The sequence below is a fragment of the Dasypus novemcinctus genome, chromosome 9, assembly GCF_030445035.2.
Source record: "Dasypus novemcinctus isolate mDasNov1 chromosome 9, mDasNov1.1.hap2, whole genome shotgun sequence".
NCBI classification, from domain to species: domain Eukaryota; kingdom Metazoa; phylum Chordata; class Mammalia; order Cingulata; family Dasypodidae; genus Dasypus; species Dasypus novemcinctus.
In genome coordinates, this window is record NC_080681.1 from 73,138,576 (window position 1) to 73,152,368 (window position 13,793).

Sequence of the window (13,793 nt, forward strand, 5' to 3'; positions counted from 1 at the left end):
TATCTGTATCTTCACTTTATGTATTTATTTTTTCTGCAGTACCAGGACAAGTGGTGCTGAAATACTGAGCCACATCATCTCCCGAGTTGTTTTTTTTTTGTGTGTGTGTTCTTGTTTTAGTTTTGCTTTGTTTTTAGGAGGCACTGGGGATTGAACCTGGGACCTCCCATGTGGGAAGCAGGTGCTCAACTGTTTGAGCCACATCCACTTATGCTAAATTCTTTATTATGCTTTTCTATGCCCTATACAATAGTTATTAAGCCACAAAGGCCATAAGCCAGTGTGAAAAAAAAATAGGTAGAGTCTTTAACTGCTTTATCATAAAATCTGAACATCTGTTTTCCTGTTACTTTTAGACAAGAGTAAATATGTTAGTGACTCACTTCTGATTCTTTATCCTTCATCTGTACTTTTCTTTATATTTGAATTTCTTTGGACTTCTGCTTCAGTCTCTTTTCTAAAATACCTTTCTCTCTATAGGGATCTGTTTGGTATTTGGATCTGAGATTATTACTATAATGGTCATTTGTAGCAGTTTGTTATTGTTTATGATTCCAAAAATAGATGCTGGATTAATTTGTAAACTGATCTGTTCCTCCAGGCATATTAGCTTATATTGGGTTCAGAGATCTCACTTTTACTTGATTAAATAATGATTAAGGCTTTAATTGGGCCACGTTAGTAGGACTTTGAGTCCCTGACCCCTTGGTGGGTAAGGACTCACAGAGAAAGGACACTACAAAGAAGGGAGGTTGGAGTTTTGAGCTCGATCCCCAGGAAGTAAACATGCAGGAGAAGACCAGAGGAATAGAGATGGCTCCATAGAGACAGCTGCATAGACATGGCAGAGGCCCTGGGAGGAGAAAGAGCCTGATAGTCTATAGCTGACCTTGCAGAGAGATGAGAGCAGCTGAGTCCAGAGAGGAATGAGCCCCAGGGAGGAGATGAGACTTATCCCAGCCTACAAGTGATATTGGAAGAAGCTGGGACTACAGAGCCTTAAAAGGAAGAGGAAGACTGGACACTTGCAGATATCAGCAGCTATCTTGCTCCAATACCTGGCAACAGACTTTGGTGAGGGAAGTAACCTACACTTTATGACCTGGTAACTGTTAGCTTCTACCTCAAACAAATACCTTTTATAAAAGCCAGCAGATTTCTGGTATTTTGCATCAATACCCCTTTGGTTAACTAACACACAATCCCTTCCTTGAGATTGACTATGACTCCAGTTTTGAGGTTGGTTTCTATTTTCACTCTTTTGTTTCTCTCAAGTGTTTTCTTCTTTTTCATAGTGACCAAACCCCATTTCCCTGTAGATATCCTGGTTAGTCTTTCTAATGGGCATGTAGTCCTCATCTTCTTTTTCTTCAGAGCAATGGTGAATTTTCTCCTAGTGTTTCTTACTTGTGTGAGTGACTTGATATTGAATCTTCTACCTGCTTATCTAGTATAAGATCATATTTTGCATCCTGTTTGGGCTTTGCTTTATCTTTCAGAATCAAATTAGATGATTTCTCCTGTTCCTTTTCATACTCCTTGAAATCACTCATGGTATCTTTCCCACCTTTTCCTTTCCATTTAACCTTGCAACAGATTGGCTAAAATCCATGTGTTCCTCAGTCATCTCTAAGTACACTCTCCATTTTGAAGAAGGCTTTCTCATAATCTTCTTTTCAAAGGCAATAAAAGCATAAAAGAGAGACTCTCCTGACTTCCATTTTCAAATAACTTCACAACTTATCAGCCTAACTCTTGAAAATGTTATCTCCAGATCCTCGTCTGTGGTCTGGGATTCAATTTACACACGAACAGTCCATTTTCTGGGGGTTTAATATCTGCATAAGGAAGGCCTCCAACTACTTCTAATTGAATAGCTTGAGTTTTGACCTCTTTTTTGTCTTTATTTCTTCTACTTATTCAGCTACATCTACTATTTCATCATTTGAAATCATTAATTTCTTCATCCACTCCTATTCAACCATTATCTATTTGTTCCCTGTGGGTTCTGGTGATTGATCAGGAATTAATAAATCAGAGAGTCATCAAATGGGTCATCTAAAATTACTGTATTATTTATCCTGAAGTCTTGATAAGGAAAAAAGTCCTTATCAACAAAGGGCTAATTAATTTTCTTAATGATGCCCATGCCTTTGGTTACCTCACCAAACACTGTATGAGCACCATGAAGGTAATATAGATTTTCTCCTGTGGTAATAAGAAACTGTGGTCCATGCTGATCACTGCCTTTGTTCATAGTGAACACTGTGCCTTTCTTCTTGCGCTTAATTCTTAACACCTTTTCTGCCTCAGAAAAGCTTGCTTTGTCACCATGCAGTTGACTAAAAACAGACTCTCTTCCACGGCGAGCCTCTATAGGATCACCAGTTTTTATGATAAAATTTCTCTGTATATTGTCAATAAGACAATAATTGTAATATTTTATTTTGTGTAATTCAAGAAATTTAAGCAGGCCTGTGTCCCTTCCTTGGTGTACAAGTCAATGATGACATCACCCAAAGTGATCTTGAGCAGAACTACTGTGGCACCCAGTCCTTCTCTGCAATCTGTAGTAGTTTTTAGTTTAGCACTTTTTTTTTCAAAGATTTATTTTTATTTATTTATCTCCGCTTTCCCCCCATTGTCTGCTCTTTGTGTCCATTTGCTGTGTGTTCTTCTGCATCCGCTTGCATTATCAGGCAGCATTGGGAAATTGCATCTCTTTTTTGTTGCATCATCTTGCTGCATCTCTCCATGTGTGTGGTGCCACTCCTGGGTGGGCTGCATTTTTTTCACATGGGGTGGCTCTCCTTGCAGGGTGCTCTCTTTGTGTGTGGGGCTCCCCTCCGTGGGGGCTCCCTGCATGGCATGGCACTCCTTGCATGTGACAGCACTGCACCTGAGCCAGCTCGTCACATGGGTCAGGAGGCCCTGGGTATTGAACCCTGCACCCTCCATATGGTAAGCCAATGCTCTATCAGTTGAGCCACATCTGCTTCCCAGATTGCTCTTTTTGTGCATTGGTTTCACCTCCAGGAGAAAGCTTCCTTTCCTCTGTTCCTTCTCTGGGAATCTTGATTTGTCTGTTTATTGTTGTGTAGATTTTTCTCTCCAACTCCTATGATTTATTTAAATTCTCTCCCTTCCTTAGTGCCTTGTTTTCCTTACACATTTCAATTCTGGGATCCTCCTGTCTTACAGAAGTTCAGTTTAACATCCTCCGTTTTTTTCCCTCTATGAGTCTCTTCTACCTCTGGTTTCTTCTCTGTTAAGATAACTGGCCACAGGGAGCCAGATGGAGTCAATCCAGAAAGCTGGGTCACTTGAGAAAAGTCTATTTTGCATTTAGATGGTTCAGCCAACAGAAACTATATTGAGTGAGCTCACCACTTGCCAGCCACAATTCTACTGTGGTCTCTCTCGCTCTCGCTTTCTCGCCCTCTCGCCCTCTCACCCTCTCGCCCTCTCACCCTCTCGCCCTCTCACCCTCTCGCTCTCTCTGGCTCTATTTCCCTCTGGGGATCCTTTTGTATGCAGCATTCCTCAGAAGCTTGGGTTCTGCCCTTGGTTTCCACAGACTTAGGTCCTTGTGCCTGGATATGTGCTTTAATTTGCTGCTGTGGGTAGCTCTATAGTCTGTGTCCCAGGGGTAGGTAGGAGGGATCCATACTACTGCCTCTGAGCAACTCCAAAGCTGTATGGGGGTCTGAGTGAGGGGGAGAGAAATAAACCAGTGGTCCAGGACAGAAGTTTCCTACCTGTTCTTTTTCTTTCTTTCTTTCTTTTTTTGATTAAGCATTTGTGGAGTCCTTCTCCAGTCTTTACGGTCCTCCAGAGTTCTAAGTAAGTGGGATTTGTCCTTTTATTCACTGGATATCTGGGGAGGTTTTTTTCAGGGAATGTCTTAAGTTGCCATGTTGATGCCATCACTTTGAATGTGTATTTTTGGGTGAAGCGGATGTTTTCAGCTGAGGGTAATCTCCAGGGAGGAAGGAAACTCCAGGAATGAGTGATCCTGACTGGAGAACTGGTGGTACAGCCCAGCATTCTACTGAAATTGTTAATCCCCAGAGCTCTAACCTCAGTGTTGGCATCATAGGGCAAATTCTTTAGTGCAACCCTTCAGAAGGCTCTTCTATAGTGAACACTCAGGATAGAACACTCTCAGAAAGTGCTCAAACCTTATTAAGCTATGTTCAAAACGGAGCACTTTTTTCAAGGGCTTATCCAAAGGCAAATATTAACGTCAGTCCCATGAATCCAAATGGGGCAAAAAGCTTTGGAGACTTGACAAAACAAAAATTTCAAAACAAGCAATCCAAAACAAGAACGTTGATTCTGGGAAAAGAAATCTGGTTATTGTTTAAAGACTTTTCTCATGGGCAGCACAAAGGAAATGTATAGCCAGAACAGAAGACTCATTCAAATTCTAAATTCCAGAGATGCTGTGCCCATGGACTTGTGCTGCCTAGATCTCTGCTGTGGAAGTATAATTGCCTGAAAACCCCAGCTACTGCCCTTTTGGATCCCCCAACACACTTGAAACAACTTGTACTTTGCTCAGGCTGCATTTAGCCAGTGACTGAGCAAGGTGTGAATACTAATGAATGCCCGCTTCTGCAAGATATGGAATTCCTCTAATAGGCAACTTTGGCTCAAGGACTCCCCATTTCCAAACTTTCTTACGACTGTTCAATAGTCGGAGATTCTTCTTGCCTGATAGCCTTCCTTCCTTCTCTCCTTTAACAAATGTCAGATCTGTATTGTAATCTTAAGGCTCTTCCCATTATCCTTCACTGTGGTTTTAAACCAATAAATATCTTGCATGTCTGATCCCATCCTGCACTGACCCAGATGTGCTAGAAGTGGGATGGTCTGAGAAAAAAACAAACAGTAAGATAGTATATTAGTTTCCTAGGGCTCCCATAACAAATTACTACAACTGGCTGAAAAGCAGAGAAATTTATTTTCTCAGTTTTGTAGGTCAGAAGTCCCAAATCAAAGTGTCAGCAAGGCCATGTTCCCTTCAAAGGCTCTAAGAGAGGTTCCTTCCTTGCCGCTACCAGCTCTATGGCAGTATAACTCCAATCTCTACCTCTGTCTTCTCATGGCCTTCTCTCTGAGTCTCTCTGTGTGTCCTCTCCTCTACTTATAAGGACACAAGTCATTGGATTTAGTGCTCATTCTAATCCAGATGTTTGTTTTTTTTTCTTGAGATCTTTACCTTAACATCTGCAAAGATCTTATTTCCAAATTAAAGTTACATTCTGAGGTTTTGGGTGGACATGAGTTTTGGAGGATAATATTCAACTCACTCCATATGGTTTTTGAGACTGGCTCACTAACTGTCCAGATGGCAAAGAAGATTCCATCCTGAGTGGCTGTGGGGTATAGATAGTCTGTGGCACACGATAGTGGTACAATTGTAGAAGATTTCAGTGGTGTTGACATGAGAAGGTGACTCAGTGGAGGGAAATGCCATTTCAGCTGTGATGATTCAGGCATATGAAAGATATGGAGGGTGGGACAAGACCTGAAAGAACAGTGGAGTTAACTGATTATTGCTAAATTGTATTGATGCCCTGCAGTGGGACATGAGAAACTGAGGGCCATTAATAAACCCTTGAGTCTGAGTGTATAAGTCAGAGAGTCTCTTTGCTTTTTTTTTAAAAGATTTATTTTTTATTTATTTCTCTCCCCCACCGCCCCTGAGTTGTCTGCTCTCTGTGTCCATTTGCTGTGTGTTCTGTGTCCATTTGCATTCTTGTCAGCGGTACTGGGAATCTGTGTCTCTTTTTGTTGCGTCATCTTGCTGCGTCAGCTCTCTGTGTGTGCGGTGCCACTCCCGGGCAGGCTGCACTTTTTTTTCACACTGGGTGGCTCTCCTTATGGGGCGCACTCCTTGCGCATGGGGCTCCCCTACGCGGGGGACACCCCTGTATGGCACGGCACTACTTGTGCGGATCAGCACTGCATGTGGGCCAGCTTTACGACACGGGTCAGGAGGCCCTGGGTTTGAACCTTGGACCTCCCATGTGGTAGGCGGATGCTCTATCCATTGAGCCAAATCCCCTTCCTGAGAGTCTCTTTGATAGGCATCTTATTTGCCACAGGATTGCCAATGCAAAGTACCAGAAATAGGATGCTTTTATAAAGGGAATTTCTTTGGGATAAAAGCTTACAGTTCTGAGGTTGTGAAATGTCCAATTCAAGGCATCAACAGAGATGCTTTCCCATGTGGGTGAAGCAAGATGGCTGCTGATCTCTGCCAATGTCTCTCCCTTCCCCTCCCAAATCTCCTGTCTCCCAGAGCTCAGCTGTGGGCAACCAGGCATAAGGGTTATCTCTTTCTGGGCCTCCTCTCTCAGTCTCTTGGGGCTTCTCTGCCTTTCCGCAGCTGTGGGTGAACCTGGAGTCCTCTCTCACACATGGCAGGTTCAAATATGGCAGCTTCCTTTTTCTCCATGTATCTGTGTCTATTTATATCAGATCCAGCAAGAGAGTGGAGACTCATTCTGAGTGATGCCTCATTGATGTACTTAGATTTAACTACCCCAACTGATCAGTTAAAAAACATACTTTCTAAAAAAAAAACCACATATTTTCTTTTTAGGGTTTCATGAAAGAACTTTAAATTGTCACAGTAGGCAACAAAGAGGCTCTTATCTCCTGCAGTGGAAGAGTAGGGCAGCAGAGGAGCAGACACAGGGTTTAAAAGTGTCACAGAGCCTCAGAGATGTTTAAATGCTTGGCTAAGGCAGTTCTGAGTCCTGGCTCCCAGCTTGCAGAGGTGTCTGACCTTTCCCCAGTAAGAGTTAACCCTTCCCCTCCCGGGAAGGCCCTGGGAAACCCTCTCTACCACAAGTCAACAGGTGAACCTTCAGGATCTACTTCCACCTTTTCTCTTAGTTATCTGCCAAGGTGATAACTAGGGTTAAATCCCAGCATCACCAGCTAGGGATGTGCAGGGCTTGTTAAGGGAGGAAAGAGATTGCACAATGAAGTTGCTGCAAGAATTAGCTAGCATGTATCAGGAGGAGCCAGGGGACAACACCTGACATTAAGCTTTTGAGGGTGTTTGCTCATTGAGGCAGGAGCATTAGATTGGGTAAACAAAAATTCATTGACTTGGGAACTTTTTCCTGGGACATGCGACACTGTCAAGGACCCTAGAAGTTGGGGAAAACTCCTTGCTTAAGGTGTTTGGTAGAAGCTAGGAGAAAGCAATTCTCTGTGCATTGCAAAGTTGGAATACCTGAGTGACCCTGGCAGACAGTAGAGGAAGGAAAGAAGATGTTGAGGGAAATTGGCGTTTGGAATAAATTTATTGCGTGAAGTCAGAAGACCAGCCAAAACGTTATGTTCTACAGGAGGCTCAGAGGATACACCATTCAACAAAGCCATCAGGAACACACTGGTGAGAAGGGCACTAGCATCACTAAGCAGTGCAGAGGTGGCTCTCCTCCATAGGACAGGCATAATGGTAGGATCACAGGGCTGGGTTGGATAAGATCCATGGGTATGATGGGATCCTGAAGTAAGAGAGGCCAGATGGTGTCCATGATTACAATAACAATTACTATTACTGCAACAACTGGCAAGGTCAGACAGGCAGCCAAGGGGGCTTGATCCACAGGGTACTGTGGAGATACTTAATAGAGGATGGCATCCAGTGGTGGTCCTCCTCATATCTCCACTTAGTTTTCCAGATTGCCCCCTTCAGAAGCCAGATGGTTCCAGAAGGACTGTAGACTACCACAGACTTGACCAATAGTCTTTCAGTCCCAAAAGATGTGGACCACCAGGCCATCTCACAGAACATCACAAACATCACACTGATCAATTACATTGATGGCATCATGCTAATTGGACAGGAGGAGCAAGAGATGTCAAGCACGTTGGAGACTTTTGTAAGGCACATCCAGGGAGTGGGAGATAAACTCAATGAAGATTCAGGGACTTGCCACTTCAGTGAAGTTGTTTTGGGTCCAGGGTCTGCCAGGATATCTCCTTCAAAGTAAAAGACCAATTATAAAATATAGATAAGGAAAATAAAATTTAAAAGTCACTTACAAACTCTCTAAAAGAGATACCTAAAATTGTTTTAAGTCCTTCAGGATGTTTTTCATGGTGCACAGACTATAAATATAATATTAAATAAAATGGAATTATAATTATTTGTCACTCTCTGATACTTTATTTTTGTTAATTGCCTGTCTTCCTTTGTTGCTCCATGAAAGTGAGGTCTTTGTCTTGTTAAATGCTGTATCCCTGGTATCTAGGGTGCAGTTGGCATTCAATAAATTTTTTTTTGGTCGAGTGAATGAAGCATACAATACGCATTGTTTTGTAGCCAGCTATTTTCAGCTAACTTCCAGACACTTAAGGATAAACAGTATCTTTCTTAAAGTGTGTCACTTTACAAGTCATTTGAAAGCAGATGATTTTCATAATCCAAAAACGACTTCTACCAGTGCACCTTCAGATTAAGAAGCCTCATCCTCCTGGAAGCCCAGGAGTCTCTTTCCCTTTGCGCAGCACTGTCTTAGGTTCTACACGGGGCATCGCATTTTCTGGATGATTCCTTAACAGAACCGAATTTGGCCAAGTCAGGTTCTCAGCGACAAGAGCAAGTCCCAGGCAAGCCGTCCAGTCCAGGGCCACGTCCCTCTTTCGTCCACGAAGAGGCGCCAGAAATCCGTACAGGGCCCGCCGCCACCCAAAGATCGCACAACTCCGGGCGGTCACACTGACTGCCCTTTGTGGGCGGAGCAAAAGGCGCTCAGCCCAGAGCCGAGGGCAGGAAGTAAGGAGGCGGGGCGTGTGGGGTGGGTATGCGCTTGCGCACAAGTCAGGACGCAGGAGTTGTCCTCGCGGTGACGTTTTTGCCTTCCTTTTCCGAGTTGGACTGGACCGGGCCGAGGGAAGAGGGCAGGGTGCGGGAACTGAGGTGGGGAGAACTTAGAGGGAAGCTGTGGTGAGGGAGGGGGAGAAGGTGAGGTGGGGTTACGAGGTTTGGGGGAGGGGAGAAGTTAGGGGCCGCCAAGGAGGGTGTGCGGAGAGCGGGGGAGTGGAGTCGGGAGGAGAGGGGTTAGTAAAAAGGAATATGTAGTCTTAGAGCCTCATTCTTCCCTCTTCTCCCCTCGCGTTCTAAGGGAGAAGTGCAAGAAACTCATTGTCTTCCCTAACTGCGTGGGAGTTGCATTTTCGCAAAGCGGCTGCGTTTGGTCACTTTCCGGAAGATAGGCTTCCCATTTTAGTGGTCCTTTAAAATAGTCTTTCTTGTTAATGAATGTATCTCGCACTGGCGCCTTCACTTGTGGAAATCGCTTCTAGCAGCTTAAGGCATCTTGAAACTCATTTTCTGTTTTTACCTCCTCTTAAGGTAGAGGAAATAAGTTTTCCTGCCTAAAGTAGACAGTGAAAAAAGTTGTTTTCCTGTCTAAGTAGTTCTAGGGAGTTTTAATTTTTGTCCACAAAAATCACTTTTTATAAATTAAATAATGTTGCCTGCCTGTGGAAAAGGGAGCAACAGTTTTATTGCACCATGCACTCGCAAAAAAATTTAGTCCAGGGAGATGAAAATACCTCATTTGGAATTCAGGGATTGATCAACTGAAGTTACTCCGACCAATGCCATGTATGTAACCCTCACTAAAAGTATTTAGGTTCATATCCGTCTTTCTCAGCCATAGTGAAGGGGTGCAGCCTGACATTTGTAAGTTTTAAGAACCAAATCTGCTGCCTTCCAATTTATTATTTTTTTAAAGCCTTCCATCATGTGTGTACTTTGCTTGAATTATTTTAAAGTACATGCCCTATTTTTGCCAAACTGACAGTGGTTTCCATAGAAACTAGAGAAGAAGTAGTCATTTTCAGCAGAGTTGTTAAAACTGTCTTCCAGGCTTCAGCTGTGAGTGCCAGTGAGTGCTGTACTTGCTCATTCTGAGATGGTACTTAAAGAATTAAGTATCTGCAATGTTCTTAGAGGCTAGCAGTCCAAATTGTTTAATTTTCTCACATCATTAATTTAGTAATCCTAGAAGTCTGCCAGCTATATTTGTTGACCTGCCAAAGTTCTTTGAAGAGGATGTGACCGCCCCGATTCTTTCTTATGCTCTGTGTAATCTAGTGATTGGCTCTTTGAAAATGTATAAATAGATTTCTTCCCTCATTTTTTGCCCTTTCTTCAGGGATTATGAAATATCAGGCACTATTGCTAGTCTCAAATGACATTTGATTGTCAGTGATATCAATGATAATGTTTTCACTTAGCCACTTATAGTGTTTGGAATTTTTGTTTAGATCTCCTTTGTCAGTAGAATACATGTAAAAATGTTCTCAGGTCATGAAAGATGGGCAGGAGTTTCCTGGCATATGAGGGGGAGCTTAACAGTGTGAATAGATGTGCATAGGCATAGAGATGAGAGCTTTTCTCTTCTGAGGAGTGTGGGTAAATCATTGGGTCTGGAGCTTAGGGAAGGGTGAAAGAGCATAGAAGTAGGTGGCTGGAGGAGTAGTAATGGGTCCATTGTAAAAGGCCTTTTCTACCGTAGGAAGAAGTTTTTTGAAGCCTATGGAAATTACATGCAAAAATAGTTGCCTTTATTAATTTTAGAGCTTACAAAAGTAATACATCCTGTTAAAATTTAAACAGCACAGAAATAGATGGAAATAATAAATCCCTCAAGACCATTATCCCACTACCCAAAATAACCACTGTGAATTGTTTGTTGTGTTTTCCATTAGATTTTTGTAATTGTTTTGTATATACGAATGTGTTTTATTAGTAGTATTTTTTTGCACATTTGTCTTGGATTTATGTCTCTTTTGTTCTCTGCAGTATCCCTACCATTCTGAATGGTGTCTGGCATGTAGTAGGCACTTATTAAATACAGAATGAATGAGGTTCTGTATTTCAGAGGTTCAGAAGCTGAATGTGGTCTTTTCATGTTTTGTTTGGTCAAGATGGTTAATTTTTTATTATTTGGTTTTTAAATTGGTATATGTCATTGAAAATCTGAATTTCAGACTTTTCCTTGAAATTTTCAATCATTTAGCAACCCTAAACCCAGATTCCATTAGATCTGTTGCTGAGAAGCAGCATCTCCTTGAGATTGGCATGAATCGACATTTGAATCTGTATTACTTAACTGATATTCATGTGCCTACACCTTACGGATCTGTACTGTCCAATACAGTACCCACTAGTCATATATGATTAACTTTAATTAAAATTAATTGAAAATTCTCTTCCTCACTTGCACCAGTATATTTCATAGGTTCAGTAGCCACATATTGGGGTTATCATATTGACAGCATGGATACAGAACATTTCCACCTTTGCAGAAAGTTCTGTTGTACATTGCTGTTTTCGACATTTGAGTTTGTCACCCCTGCTATGCATAGTTTTGCAAATAGCATTTATTGTTACCTTAAAATTTGCATATCTCTTTGTCATGACCGTGATCTTCACTTTTAAAAAGTGGCTGCATAATACTTAACAGTATAATTTATATAAATTCTTGGGGTAGGAACCTATGGTGTGATTTGCATTTAAGAATTGCTTTAGCTCTAGTGTGGGGAATGAAATAGGGATTGGTGGGGAGATTAATAAAAGAGATGAATAAAGAAGATATATAATGTGATTATATCAAATACCATTAGTTATACATTTTGGATGAATTGTGTGCTTTATTAATATGTACCAATAAAATTGATTTTTTTTTTAAAAAGAAAACATGGGTCATTCTCCAGAAAAGATCATATGGTAGATCACAAAAGTCTCAATAAATAAAAAATTTTGAAATAAAAAAAAAAGAAGGTATATAGTAATACAGAGGAGAAAATAACATGGGCCCGAATTAAGGCCACAGGGCCCAGGAAGTAGATTGAGATATAAAGGAGATAGAATGTGGGTTTAATGTGGTTTAATGTGGGCTGAGATCTTTTGGATGCTAAAGTCGCTTGTAGAGATAATTTGTTATTATCTGGAATTGATTGGATATTGAAAGTTGGGGATTTTTTTTTTTTTTTTTTTAGGTGACACCAGAAATTAAACCCAGGACCTTGTACATGGGAAGCAGGCCTTCAATCACTGAGCTTATCTGCTCCCAAATGAGAGTTATTTTTTTCACTTTGTTTGTTTTTGTTTTTAGGAGGTACTGGGGATCGAACTTGGGACCTTGTATGTGGGAAGCAGGCACTCAACCACTTGAGCCACATCTGCTTCCTGGGAATTTGGTTTTGCAAAGTATAGAGGGAGCCATTTGCTAGTTCCAGTAAACAAAATGTGTAATGTTACCAACTTGTATGTGAAACAACTGTGTAATTTGTTTTATACCATGTAAAGTTCTTAGAAATAATTTATTTGTAAGGTAAAAAACTCACTGAAGAGGGGGATTTATTTTATGGATAGGTGTAATAAAAGCTCATAGGCCCAAATGTAGGAAGTTAAGTGGCCTTTAGGAAATTGTGCAGCTATTCTCTTTTTCTTTCTTCCCATGAGGCTGCATATACTCTCTTCATACCTTCTTTCCACTTAATGTTCCATTGTCCTTTTTGTAGATTCAATTCTCTTGCAGAGCTTTTAGTTTGCGGCTCTTGTTTGCTTTGTGTTTCCATAACATCAACTTTAGCCCCAACTTATACATGCCCTTATATTCCTGTGCTTGATAGTATCTTATCACACATCTTTCCAATGTCAGATATCCACTCCTAGCTCTGTGGCCAGTGGCAAGAGTCACCATGTACAAACATGGTAGTCTAGGCTCCTCCCCTTGAGGTCTAATAAAGAGGGAGTGTGGGTGGCAAGTTTCTGAAACTTATCTACTACAGTATATCATTAGATTTGAAGTAAAGGAAAGAAAGAAGGTTTTTGTTGTTTCTGTTTGATATGCTGTTAGAAGATTTTATATGTTTAAACCTTAAGTATACTTTCCCATTTGAAACAGTTATTTTCTAATTTTCTTTTGCCGTTGTTGGTCTTTCTGCTTCTGCCCAAATGACTTAAAAAGTAATAGTTGCTGACCATCAGCAAGATGGTGGCAAAGTAAGGAGCTCCTAGAGTCAGTTCCTGCTACAGGGCAGTTAGTAAACACCCAGAGCTATCTGGAAGCTTGTTGAAGCATCTGTTTGGGGGCTCCAGGAGACCAGACGAGCATCCTGCAACATCCTTGAAGGAATAGAAGGAGGAGACTTCGCATCTTCAGAGAGGATTCGTAAGTAGAGCACTCCACGCCGTGGAGGCCGGTGCCCATCCTTCACTGGAGGCATGAGCCACCTCGGGAACTATTCCGTGGCTGGAATTGAAAGCTCCCAACTTCCTCAAAACGGGAGGAAGAGATGATTGGACACCAAGTTCAGCTACTGATGAGTAAATTTGGTAAGCTACAGTGTAATCCTAAGAACATCTAAAGTTTGAGCCTGTTCAAGTCAGAAGGAGGCTGATAGCTGCCATCTTAACTCCGCGCCTGGCATGAGGGGAAGCTGGGCAGACTAAAAATCACAGAGCTGGTAGGGACTGGCTTCTTTCCATTCGAGTCAGATTACAGCTCTAGCATAAGCCCCAGACCTATCTGTGACAGAGAAGAAGCTGGGGACCTGTGCCATCCTCTCTGGGACATTACTGGCCAAGCCATGGAGGCCAGTGATTATCCTACTTTGGCAGCACAAGCCACCCCAAAAGCGATTCTGTGGCTGGAATTTGAAGCACCATTCCCAAAAACAGGAAGAAGAAAAGGTTGGCCACTTATTATTGATACTGATTAGTAAATTCTGCTGTCTAAAGTATA

General features: G+C 41.8%; 1 protein-coding gene and 1 pseudogene across 2 annotated transcripts in view; one reads left to right on the top strand and one right to left on the bottom strand.

The window, feature by feature from the left end:
• Nucleotides 1–400: 400 nt before the first annotated feature.
• On the bottom strand, nucleotides 401–13,275 carry LOC101425866 (peptidyl-prolyl cis-trans isomerase-like 4 pseudogene; annotated as a pseudogene).
• Nucleotides 8,858–13,793, top strand: part of OMA1 (OMA1 zinc metallopeptidase) — a 148,609-nt gene continuing 143,673 nt past the window's right edge. For both annotated transcript variants that reach the window (XM_058303507.2, XM_058303508.2), the window contains exon 1: nucleotides 8,858–8,950. The gene's annotated coding sequence lies outside the window, so the exon portion shown is untranslated. The remainder of the gene's footprint in view (nucleotides 8,951–13,793) is intronic.